Genomic DNA, 13090 nt, shown 5'->3' on the forward strand with positions numbered 1-13090 from the left:
GAGAGAGAGAGAGAGAGAGAGAAAGCACCAGTCGGGGGAGGAACAGAGAGACAAGCAGACTTCCCACTGAGCAGGGAGCCCAACATGCAGCTCTATCCTAGGCCCCCAGATCATGACCTGAGCCAAAGTCAGAGGCTTAACTGACTGAGCCACCCAGGAGCCCCAGGAACTCGCATTTTTAACAAACATCTCCCGGTGTTTCTGAAAGATCTAGTTCCAAGCCCATTTCTGAGAAATACTATCAGTTCTAATACTATTAGTATTAGAAATACTAATCTCTGGATCTTGATCTTGTCACTTCTTTACTTAGTGAATCCCACTGGCATTCCAAATACTAACTTTAGGCATATAGGCTAGACTGTTCAAAAATCTGACCTTCACCTGCCTCCGGAACTCTCTCTGCACTAACCTCCACTGAGCCAGATTTGTCATTGTTCCTTGAGCACAGCTTGCCCTTTCATATCTTGGTCCCTTTCCACATTTTCTCATCACTACCTGGACTATTTTCTACCTGGGATAGATTTTGTATTTTTAAGGCCCGGTGTAAATATCGCCCTCTCTAGAAACCCTTCTCTGATCTGGCCCCTTCCAGAGTTAATCAATCATTTTCTCTTCTGGCATAATCTTTTTTTTTTTTTTTTTAAGATTTTATTTATTTATTCATGAGAGACACACAGAGAGAGGCAGAGACACAGGTGGAGGGAGAAGCAGGCCCCATGCAGGGAGCCCAATGTGGTACTCAATACCAGGACCCCAGGATCACACCCTGGGCTGAAGGCAGACACTAAACCACTGAGCCACCCAGGGATTCCCTCTTCTGGCATATTCATTTTATAATCACCCTTACCACTTTGTATAAAAGAAAATCATGAGTTTATCTCCTCGACTGGACCATGGGACCCTTGAAGCCAAAGATATCAACTCAATCTTCTGCATTGCCATGGCACAGCAAAAAATTTGGTATATGGTAGATCAACATATATTTGCCAAGTTAATTAAGTCATCATTTGTGTCATATGGTAGGATAGTAGACAAAGAACTGGACAGGCATTCAGAGAAGTTGGGTTGCTTGGCTCTTCTGCCACTTCCCAGCTTTGTGAGAGCAAGAGAATGGCTTTATGCCAATAAATTTGACAACTTTGATGAAATAAAAAGTGATTTGCTTGAAAATCACATTTCAAAGGCTGACAATGAAGAAATAAGAAAAATATGTGTATATGAATAGCTATCTAACTATCTATCCATGAATGAATAGACATACCTATGAAGGAAATTGAATGCATAACGATTCAGAAAAACATTCCCACAGGGATGCTTGGGTGGCTCACCAGTTTGGCACCTGCCTTCGGCCCAGAGCATGATCCTGGAATCCCGGAATCGAGTCCTATATGGAGCTCCCTGCATGGAGCCTACTTCTCCCTCTGCCTGTGTCTCTGCCACTCTCTCTCTCTGTCTCTCATGAATAAATAAATAAAATAAAATATTTAAAAAAAAACATTCCCACAAAGAGAATTCCAAGTCAGGATGGTTTTTCCAGATAATTCTATCAAAGATCTGAGGAAGATTTAATATCAATCTTACACAAATTCTTTCAGAAAATAAAGTTTTGAGGAACACATTCCAATTCATCTTATTACCCATAATGTTATCCTGATACCAAAACCTAAGAAGATAAAACTAAAAACCAATGGGATGAGATATATACAAAAATGTTTAACAAAATATTAGGACATCAAATCCAGCAATTAAAAAAAAGTTAATACATTATTTCCATGTAGTTTTGTCCCAGGAATGCAAGATTAGTTAACATTCAAAAAACAAAAAAACAACTAAGAATCTTTATACACAATATTTTGTGACTAAGGGGAAAAAAACTAAATGATTACTCAAAAGATGTATAAAAAGCACTTGATAAGATTCAACACCCATTCAAGATTTAAAACTCAGAAAACTAGGAATAGAAAGAATCTTTCTTTGATAAGAGACCAACAAAATCCTACAGCTAATATAAAGATTGAGCAATTTCCTTCTAAAATTGAGGGGAAAAAATGTGTCCTCTGACTGCTTCCATTCAACATTTTACAGGGTAAGGGGTGGTAGGGGCAAATAGAGGAATCAAGATCTACAAAATATTTATAAATGCTAAAACCGAATGACAACTGTTGATGACGGTGACTCATGTTATACACCCTACTTTTATGTATGCATGAAATTTTCCATAATTGTGGGGAAAAGCCACTCTATAGAAAGAACCAACTTTCTTCATTCTGTCCACTACTTGGGTGCCTTCACAAAGGCCTGAGTTAGGTTTTGAATGATGGAAAAGGCCATGCAGAAAAAAGGGGAGGACAGAAAAAGTTAGGAATAGAATAGAAACAAAAACAGACTTTCTATGCTGTAAAGGTAGATGCATTTTTGAAGAAGAGGATACGAGCTGTGAAAGGGAGAGCAGTAGAGTTCAGAAACTTTGGGTTGAATTCAATCATTAAGGACTCTGAAAGCCTAACAAAGAACAATACAACTTATTTTTCTGTATTCAAACTCCACCTTAAACCATTATGGAAGTATTTATTGAAAACCATCAACAGTTCAAGGAACAATTTAGATGGAACACCATAACACCAAATATCATTAGAACAAAAACACAGACCTCTTCCCCAAAAGAGATTCAGTGTAGCAAAAACCAGACTTATATCTCATCTGTTACCAGTAACTCTGAATTCAACAATATTTTAGTATAACCAATATTTGACCTTACTTTGGAGTTTACGATTTCAGTGACTTGTAATAATGTCAAGTCCTTGCAGATTCTAAACTGACCAGGATTTAGCAGGATTCAGTTGGTATATAAAGAAGAAATTCCAGGCTCCACAACCAGAAATGGAATTCCATGACTTTCTTGCCATAAATTTAGACAGTTATTTAACTTCTCATGTGTAAAATGGAAATGATAATGCCACTCTCAAAGACTGGCATACTTAAACGATGTAAAATATCATATGGAAAGTTAACATAAGGAACTCAGCACAGCAACTGGTACATAAAAATGCTTCCATCCACTCTAACACAGTGTCTACTATTCTGCTTCATGGTCACATCTGAAAAGTGCCTGTCACCCAGCTGCCTCCCACAAGGAAGAGTGGGATGCTTTGATGGCAATGCATCCATGGAAGCTCTCTTGCTTTTTGTTTTGTTTTGTTTTGTTTTGTTTTGTTTTGTTTTGGGGGTTTTTTAGAAGGTCTCCACACTGCTCACTTGCCCCTGTAGCCAATCAAGAAAGGCTAAATTTACCTGAAGGCCAATTATGAAGTCTTCTCCACTTCTAAAATCTAATAGAATGCTTACCAGGCCAAAACCATCTCAGTATTTCTTCTTTCTATTCTATAGAATGTACCCCCCTTTATATTACCATTATACACTTGCTGAAACAGTTGTGACTGCAGATGAGTTCACTTAATGCAAGTTTATGAATAAATAGCTTTCATTAATTTTGTCTCCAGAGGTAGTTTTGCCTTTGACACGTTGTTTCTTCCTGGCTCTGAAAATGGAGCTATCATACTGAGGACTGGATTATGAAGTGAGCTCTCCATTACTGTTTCCACTGAAAGTGGTTCTGAAGTCAACCAAAGTGCCCATAGTTTGTTTGACAATGAACCCTACCTATGTGTAGCATCACAGTGGTCATTAGTAGTATGTTGAAGGCTTGGAGTGAACAACCCTTTTGTTCAAGCTGATATGACCCAAGTTTCTTCCACACATCAGGGAATCCTTTGTTGTCTTCCTCATAATGCTATCATAGACAAGTCACCAACCCCCTCATTGTGGAGTCACTGTCACATGGCTTAGTAATGTACCCAGAAGCTGCTAATGAGGATAACAGGAATGTGAGCAAAGGAGAAGACAAGTTCATAGAGAAGGAAAGAGAGAAGAAAAGGGATGGGGGAGAGACAGTGGAATGACAAATTGCTAAGGCATATGCAGGAAGAAATCATATATCGGGAGAAATTATGTCTGTTCATTCAAAATCCTATTAGGTTCAGAGGTGCTGCATTGGAATCACTGAAATGTCAGTTATTTTAGGACCGCAAAGTTGAGCAGCCCTCTCAAATCTTTCTTTTGAACTAGTCTCTGGTCATCCTTTAGGCCTATGTGAGGATACATTTCAAATTGGGGCTTAAAAGTTGTCTGGCTTCGAAGAGCACTTAAGCTCACAAGAGAAAGAAACGGGTACATTGCAGTGTCAAGCTAAATAGATGATTTATTGACATTTTTTCAGAACTACTCTAGATTATTTTTTGTGGCACATATCCAAATGGAATAGCACCAAGGTTGTTTATATAGGCTCAATTTCTACACTATTCCAATATCTGCCATGAAGTATTTTTATAGCATCTAACCTTTCTCTCTAAATGAGGGCTTGGTCTTCCTTTAAGTTGTAAGTTGATCAGCGTCTGAACATTTGAGGAATTGTAGTTGTACCAAGCAACTTGTGTGGCTAGAGGCAAACAGGCTGAAAATTACCTCACAGTATTCTACCTTGGACCAGTTTAGGAGGCTGAATCACCGCCCCATGTATAGGTGAGTGTAAGCGAGACTCTCCTGGGTTGCCACGGTGCTTGAGGTCCTGCCCAACAGAGATGTCTGTGTGACTCCATTCGGGGTCACTGCATCCCTCTGTACAAGTACTACCCTGCATAAGGTGTTAGAGTAGAGCACAAGAGGTAGGTAAATCCAGATCACCTTCTTGCCGAGGCATCTGTGCATGGTGCATTTGTGCACAAATTCATCAATTTTTCCAAATTTGCTCATGGTGGCCATACACATGAGCAGTAGTCTCGCTTTCCTTCTTTTCTTCCTTCCTTCAATTGATCAATCAATCTTTTCTGAGTATCCCCTGAGGACAAGTCATGGTTCTAGATATTGCAGAGGATAAAAATATAAAACAATTCAGTCTAAAGAGATTAAGCATGCGCACAGATATAAAGTAAAAAACAAAACAAAAAAAACAGGATACAAGGAGCACAAATGAAATACCAGAAAGAGGGTTTCAGTTTGGGTCCTGCCTCTGGATTCCTCCAGGTGGGCCCCCTTTTTTTTTTTTTACTATTTCCTAATCTTTTACTTTCTTGCCTTGGACAGGAAAGTGCTTTTACTTTTATTTAACTTGACTTCTCTGAACTTTAATCATCTTCTTCTTTCTGTCTCTGAATTATTGGTATCAGAGGTCAAGAGTTTGGTCTCAACTCATCTTTTCTTATCGGCTCTTGTACCATATTTACAACATGCTACAGCTTATTTATTCATCTTTGTCCCACAGCAGAGACACTCTACCATCTTGTGACCCACACTAACAGCTTACAAACTTCTACAAATGGTCAGACAGGTAATATTTTAGGCTCTGTGATTTACAACTACTTATCTCTGATGTTATAGGCAGAAGTAGCCATAGACAATATGTTAACAAAGGAGCACAGCTGTGTTCCAATAAAACTATTTGTGGACACTAAAATTAAAATTTTATATAGCTTATAATACTTTATGAAATATTATTCCCCTGTTTTTTTTTTCCCCCAGAATTTAAAATGTAAAAGCCATTCTTATTTAGTTCATGGGCCATACTAACCAAGCCAGCAGGCTGGATTGGGCCTATGGGCCCACTTTCTGCTGACTCAGAGCCTAGAGCAGGTGTAGGGTAGATAGTAGCCCAGAGCCATTAATATGCAAGCAAGAAGGGTGGAGGAAAGAAGAAAGGAAGGGTGATGGATAAGACAGTCCAATATATTAATCTACTGGGAAGTTAAATCTTATAATGCCCTTACACAGGGCTTGTGGGATTTTTATGTATGCAGAACTGGCATGGTAAAGCAGGTAGACTTTATGTGAGCACTGCTTCTAAGTCTGTATAGCAAAGAACGCTAGCTGTTCAGCAAAATATCTTCTTCTTTGTCATGGTTAGACAGATTGGATACATTTCCAGGCCACACTTGCAGTTAGCTGTGGCTATGTAACTGGCTGTAACAGTAGAATGTAAGCAGAGGTGATATGAATCACTTTTAAGGACAAGGAAGTGCACACCTCCCACTTCTATCAACGGCAGGTCCTTGGAGATGGGGTCACAGTTGATGGTAGAGCTCAAGTGTGAAGGAAACTTGATCTCTCAAGGACTACATGAAGAAGAGCCACTCACTGGCTGGGAACATCCACCTTACACTGTTACAAAAACAGGAAATAGACTTTTACATTCATAATTATATATATATATATATAATAAAATATATATAATAAATATATATAATAAATTTAGCGTCTTTGTTGCAGCAGTCAATGCTACTCTAATTAACACAGTTATCAAATGTACAGCCACATCTTTTTAACCTTTGTGCTTCCAGCATCTGTCTCAGTGCTTGGCATGTAATTGTGGTTGAATTAAAGAACTGATATAACTGGGATGCCTGGGTGGCTCAGTGGTTGAGCTTCTGCCTTTGGCTCAGGGTGTGATCCCAGGGTCCAGGGATCGAGTCCTACATCAGGCTTCCCATGGGGAGCCTGCTTCACTCTCTGCTTCTCTCTGTGTGTCTCTCATGAATAAATAAATAAAATCTTTTTCAAAAAAAGAACTGATATAACTAAAAGAAACATCATTGCCATTTTATATCCTCCCATCATCCATTGAGCCACCTTTATCTTCTCTCCCAAGTGGTTCTGTTGTCCTCATGATGCCACTCAGCTGCCCACATTCATCATATTGTCCTAATCCCTCCAGTCTTACCTCGGTAATATTTTTGAAACAATATTTTTCATTGTGTCTAAAATCTATGCTCATTTAGCTGAATAGAGCTTTAAACTAATTGATGCTAAGGTGTGAATGACTAAAATGGTTTACTGTGTGGTCATTTTTCACAGAATACAAAATATATATTCATATTTTAAAAAGAAAAATTTGTGCCTTAATATGAAAAGCAATCACAGTTTTGTTTTTGTTTTTTTAATATCAGTAAAACATTCAAAGAGCTTTACTTTGGGACACACATGATACACGAGTATTTCCCAACTAAACAGACAGGCTGCAATCACAGGAAAAAGGAAAGACCTATAATACATATATCTAAAGTATCCAAAGAGCAAAAAAAACTTAATACCAGGTTTTTACTGTCTTTAAGTCTTTATGGTTTTGAAATTTCTATTCTAATCTTAACTGTCCATTCTTCTTTTTCACGGATGTGAAATCTTAGGTTCTCAAATGACTTGGATGTCATCACGTCCAGCCTCTCACCTTTAAAGAAATACATGCTGCCATTATTGATAATATAATCCTTTACACAAAGAATTCTATCCCCTGGTCTTCTCTTCACCAGGCTAAGTAGCCCCAATTCCTGTAGGAATTTTTTGCAAATATATTTTAATCCATTCATCTTTTTCATTTTTCCTCCAGTTGTTCACTCTTTCTCAGGTTACAGGGTTCAAAAAGGGACATGAGAATCTATATAAAGACATAACCAACAAGGCCAGCAAGGCCTCAGTATAGACAGAGTTGAAAGCTGCCACCCTGGTTGGATTTGACATGCAGAAAAGCTCCTGGTTCTCCTCTTCTCCAGCCCCACTCACCCAGCCAAAAATAGCTCCCCTATCTTGCCTGCCAAAGCTGATTTTCCCATCAGTGGAGGGCCTTTGGGAAAGTGCAGCAGGAGAAGCAGCTGATATTTCTTAAGAAAATGTACTTGGCTCTCTGCTGGATACATTATATACATTTTTTTAAGATTTTATTTATTTGAGAAAGAGAGAGAAAAAGCATGAGTGGGGGGAGGGGTAAAGGGAGAGGGAGAAACAGACTCTACTGAGTGGGGAGCCGACTTGGGGCTCTATCCCAGGATCCCAAGATCACCTGAGCCGAAGTCAGATGCTCAACCGGCTGAGCCACCCAGGCACCCCTATGTGATTTCATTCAGGTCTTACAAGTTATCTTAATAAGTTATTAGTGTATATAACATAAAAAGGACAAGAAGTATTCACTAAAAGATAAGAACACAAGCTCTCTGGTCTAACGGACCTGGGTTTGAATTCCAGCTCTAGTATTCACTGCCTGTCAGACCTTGCTAATTTGTTTATTCTCAGAAAGGTTCAGGCCCAACCAATACAGGTTGAGACCCACAAAACAGCATGCTGTGATGAGAATATGTGATGTGAAAATATGTTATGTGATAACATAACATCAATGTATAGCCCAGTTCATACCTCCTGACAAATATGCAGGATGTTTGAGCCATTATTATTATTATTAAACCCCATTTTACAGATAAGGAAATTGAGAACTGGAAAAGTTAAAGATTTGCCTCATAACACAGAGCTAAAAAGTGGTAGAGATAGAATCTGAACCTAACTTTGCCTCCAAAATTTGTGTTCTTTCCACTCCTGTTTCCAAAAGACTTCTCATAAGCTCATGTGAGTTGCCTAGGAGAAGTCCATAAGTTCTGCAACTGTAATTTTAGACTGTCCAACTTAAGAACCCAAGTACGTAGCCTTCAAATGACATAAGCAAGTAAGTAAGTAGGCAAGCTTTCAGAGCTGGAGAAAATGAGTCAGAAGATAAGGTTCCAAGAAAATGTAGTAAGAAAGGGAGGAGAGAATAAAAGGGCTTTGAGGAGAGCTAGACAGTCCAGGGCCGCTGGTCAAGGCTGCTGCGAACATTCCAGAATTGAGCACCAAAGACAGGACAGGGTAGTTTTGAAAGCAGACACACTCACATCACAACATCTCTGACAGGAATTTGAGAGTGAGATGGGGCAGTTCATGCTCTGACCTGGACCTGCCTTGGAAAGCATCTCAATTTTTCAAATTGATAAAGGAGAAAATTCTCAAAGAAAGGGACATGGTTTGTCAAGGAGAAACTAGAGTAACAGAAGCCTGAAGATGAGCTTACTTGGCTCAGTGTATTAGGGTTCTCAGTCAAGATATTTGTTTTATGCCTCATAGAATAGCTTTCATAGTCACGCAAAAGATACTGATGACTTTCTTGACTCCAAAGATAGACATGAAGGAGTCAAATCCTGTTTCCTTCACTTCTAGCAGTGGGATCCTGGGCAAGTTACTTCTTTGTCCGTACCCCAGGTTCCTCATCCACCAAATGGGGATAATAAGAGTACTGTCTCTGGGGGTTGCATGAGGATTCAGTGAGTTAAAATCTATGAGTAGATTTAATTTATTTATCATATAATATATATACGTATTATATATTCATTAATTGATTTAATTTAGTCATATAATCTAATAAATTTGATTTATTAATATATTTACATATTATAAATCTGCTCAACAGGTTTTAGATACTGCTAGTATTTTCTCATTGAATCCTCACAATGGGTCAACAAACAGAGACTGATGATGGTTCAGTGGCTTGCCCAAACTTTCCCCCACCAGCAAAAAGAGGAATCAGAACCCAAGGAGAGAACTTAATATGATGCCATGTCCAGTTGTCTTCTACCTTGTCCTATGGGATGATATGATATGTAGGGAAAAGCTCAGTCACCCATCAGATGGTGTTTTCCAAATAATCTGAAGTTTTATTTTATTGCTAACCAGTCAAGGCTAGGACTATGGACTTGCCTTCACCCAACAGTTGAATGGCCATCGCATGTGGCCAGAAGCTCTCATTAGTGACAAAATATCAAAACATCAGAAATCAAAACTTGTTCATAGTAATAAAAGAGCAGATGAAATCAAGGGGGAGGGCAAATGGGTGAAGACGCACCAGATGAAATGTCTGTTGAACTGTAACCGCAAACAGCCATTGCTCATATGGAATGATCGAGGGCATTGTCATGGTCTATTTTCATCCTAACCACCACACAGGATCTGAGGTGGTAGATAGGTTCCGTCAGAAAAACAAAACAAAACAAAACCAATTCCCTTCAGATGCATCAATTTCAGGTTTTGGGTTGGGTTATCCTGTAGCTAAGGGAATGGCTAAGGAAGCATGGAGATAGATACATAAAAATATTAGGTACTAACTTCTTGGGTTTTTTTAGATTTTATTTTTTATTTATTATTTATTCATGATAGACATAGAGAGAGAGAGAGGAAGAGACACAGGCAGAGGGAGAAGCAGGCTCCATGCAGGGAGCCTGACGCGGGACTCGATCCCGGGACTCCAGGACGTGCCCTGGGCCAATGGCAGGCACTAAACTGCTGAGCCACCCAGGGATCCCCTAGGTACTAGCTTCTTGTGAAAGCAGCTGCCTTTCAAATTATGAGGCAGTTTCTCTTGTTCCTTCTTCCTGAATTAACATTTGCTCTCAAAATGTGTGTGTGTGATGCAGCAGCTGGTGGCTGGACATACATAGAAAAGTGTGCAAGCTGTCTTCAAGCCACACTGGTGGGGACACCTTGAGAAGATGAGTACTTGAAGAGGTCATAAGCATCTCAGCCCTTCAGGAGGATGCAAAGTGCCAGTGGCCACTGTGAACTACTCTGTATAACATCTGGAGCACTGCTCTGGACAGACCAGATTGACTAGATCAGAGGTCAGGATGTATTAACTCTGCAGACATGAAATTGCATTTTTTCCAGATCAAAACTTGCTGGATTTGGTCATTTCTCTCAGTCACCTGTATTGCTAGGATAATGAAGATGAATCCTAGGGTGAAATCAACCTTCTTAAATGGGGAGCTGGATCTCCCAAATAGATGGTAGTAGCCAGAAAAAAAAGTGCCTCTGTTGCAGAAGAACATGGACTTGTACATGTAAGATCTAGATTAGCTACCAGGGCACAGCCATGACACAAAAGGATTTGGTAAGCAAGGGATTCCCCTGAATCACAGAAAAACTCATGCCTGATATAATTTTGAATGTCTCCTTATACAGACAAATTTCATTTTCTCTGGAACAACCATGAGAACCCCTGTATACCTCAAAATGTGTATCTTTTGAAGTGATGTGGATGGATGTAATGCAGTTTCAAAATACAATATCCCAGACTCTCCCAAACGTTCTAGGTTTATAATTCCTAATGGCAAGAAGAAATAGTCAAGTGAGTCAAAGCATTTCACTACTGACCAAAATAAATGGGCAAGTATTTTTTTTCCTGTTTTCTCCAGAACCTAAGTGCTCCTATGGGTTCAGACCATTCTCTGATGATGCTTCTCTCAACAACCTCTATCTGGCTCTGGACTTTATCAAAAAGGGAGAAGAGATCACCAACAGAACTAAAGATGGGGACAGAATTTTCTCAAGCCATCTTCTTGACACAATTTCAAGATGAGATCAAACTTGATCATTCTTAACACTCAGCAAAATGAGGTGAATGTATTTCAGTCAAAATTCAGCCTCTTGGGGAAGGAGCCAACAGTGACAATTCTGCCTATATACTGTTAAGCGGCTTGATTTTTTAAAAGTCCCAGAAACAGTTGTGTTAGAGAAAGGTCAGTTTTTCTTGTGCTGCTTTTCTCTGAAACACAAAAGGTTAACCCCACCGATGGGTCTGCATATCTATTAAAACTCCACCACTTTTTAGAAGACCCTCAAGAAGTACCTGCTCAGTGGGAGCTAGTACAAGAAGAATAGGAATGCCGTGTGCCAGGGGAGGGATTACTTTACCTAAGTTGTGGCAAGAGAAGTGAAAATTATAGACAGGGTAATGGAGGAAAGCAGGCATTTCCAGCTGCTTCCATCAAGGCCTCTGCAGTGACAGATCATCACCTTTGTGATCATCTCAAACCCTGGAAACAAGGCTAACCAATTTGGGGTTTGCCTAAGGGCCACAGAGCCAGAACTCCAGCCAATGTTAACATAAGGCTGGTAACTGTGATGGCCACAGGCATGAGCAGAAATAAGGACATCCTCTGTCTAACAAGCACCCAGGACCACAGACCAAATGCCCAAACCCCCACATCTGTCTGACTTTAGCTGAGCTTTGAAATAAGTGATTTAAAAGATCATAAATCATCTTCCTCAGACTAGAGGTCGCACAGGGCAATTCCTAGATGAACCTATGAGTTGAGAATTCTCTGGGGTATTTTCCAAAAATATGTGGACAGAAATTTGTTCTCGTGATAACTTTTATATCCCATTTTTGGGCACACTGCACTGTCCTTACACATGCCTCTCTTTCCGAGTTGTCAAGAAGATTTTTAAGAACAAGGATAATGTCTTAAATAACTCTCCATCACCGTGGCTGTAACAGAGCCCAGTGCATACCGGGAATCCAATATATGGCGATCAAATGGTTGGATGAATGCATGATCAAATTTATATTGGAAAAGGTGTCCTATCCTGATGGATAAATACTATACATTACTTTCCTTTTCCTTTAAAAATATGGAAAGTTCTAACTCCAAACAAGAGACATGATATGGACTTACTACTTTCCCACCTAAGATCCACATTTGGTACTAAGTATATTTACAGTGAAGAAAAATGGGAAAAGAAAAAAAATACGCCTTGCCAAGACACACTATCTATGAATAAAGAATATCATCCTATCTTGCTACAATAAACATTTCAGCTGCTCCTATGAGTGCTCCTATAAGACTTTCCACTTGGGGAGGAGAAGAAATGATATGAGGTTCAGCTAGGTCCTCAAGGAATTTAAAACAGCTCTTAGTAATACAAGCTTCAACAAGGTCTATAGGAGCTTTGTAAAAGAGAAACAGATTCTCTTTTACTTTCTAAATGGCTCATTTTTGGGAAGTCAGTACTTTCTCAATACAGTGAACACAGATATGTGGTAAGAAGAAATATAAAAATCTGACAAAGAATGTTAGAGAATGAGGGACGCTAAGTGTATAGACCCAAATAAAACGATACAATAAGAATGTATTGTAGGTAAAATAGGTTTGTCCTAAAATTAAAAAACAACACAAAAACAAAAATTCCAGGAGAATGAATAAGCAGTTTGGAGATTAAGATTTTGCAGTTAAGAAAGTTCAGGAGTGCCAGCCAAGTGCAGATAAGAGAGTGCCAAGGAAAAGTAATATGCAGCAAAAAGAAAAAACAACCAAAAACTGGGTATTTTACTTTGCCTTTCCCCATATCAAAGCTTTTGTAGAACTTTTAAAAGCATATTGGATGAAAATAATTATTTTTTTTCTTTGTTTTA

At 39.1% G+C, this 13090-nt stretch overlaps 1 long non-coding RNA gene across 3 annotated transcripts in view; it reads right to left on the reverse strand.

Annotated features, from left to right (window-relative positions):
* LOC111098045 overlaps window positions 1-13090 on the reverse strand; it is a 106813-nt gene that overhangs the window by 47564 nt on the left and 46159 nt on the right. Inside the window, exon 1 of one of the 3 annotated variants that reach the window (XR_005366770.1) lies at window positions 3661-3751. The exons of the other annotated variants lie outside the window; for them this stretch is intronic. This is a non-coding gene — a long non-coding RNA (uncharacterized LOC111098045). Of the gene's footprint in view, window positions 1-3660; window positions 3752-13090 lie in introns of those variants that run through there. 3 annotated transcript variants of the gene reach the window in all.

This window comes from Canis lupus, chromosome 11 (assembly GCF_011100685.1).
Source record: "Canis lupus familiaris isolate Mischka breed German Shepherd chromosome 11, alternate assembly UU_Cfam_GSD_1.0, whole genome shotgun sequence".
Classification (NCBI taxonomy): domain Eukaryota; kingdom Metazoa; phylum Chordata; class Mammalia; order Carnivora; family Canidae; genus Canis; species Canis lupus.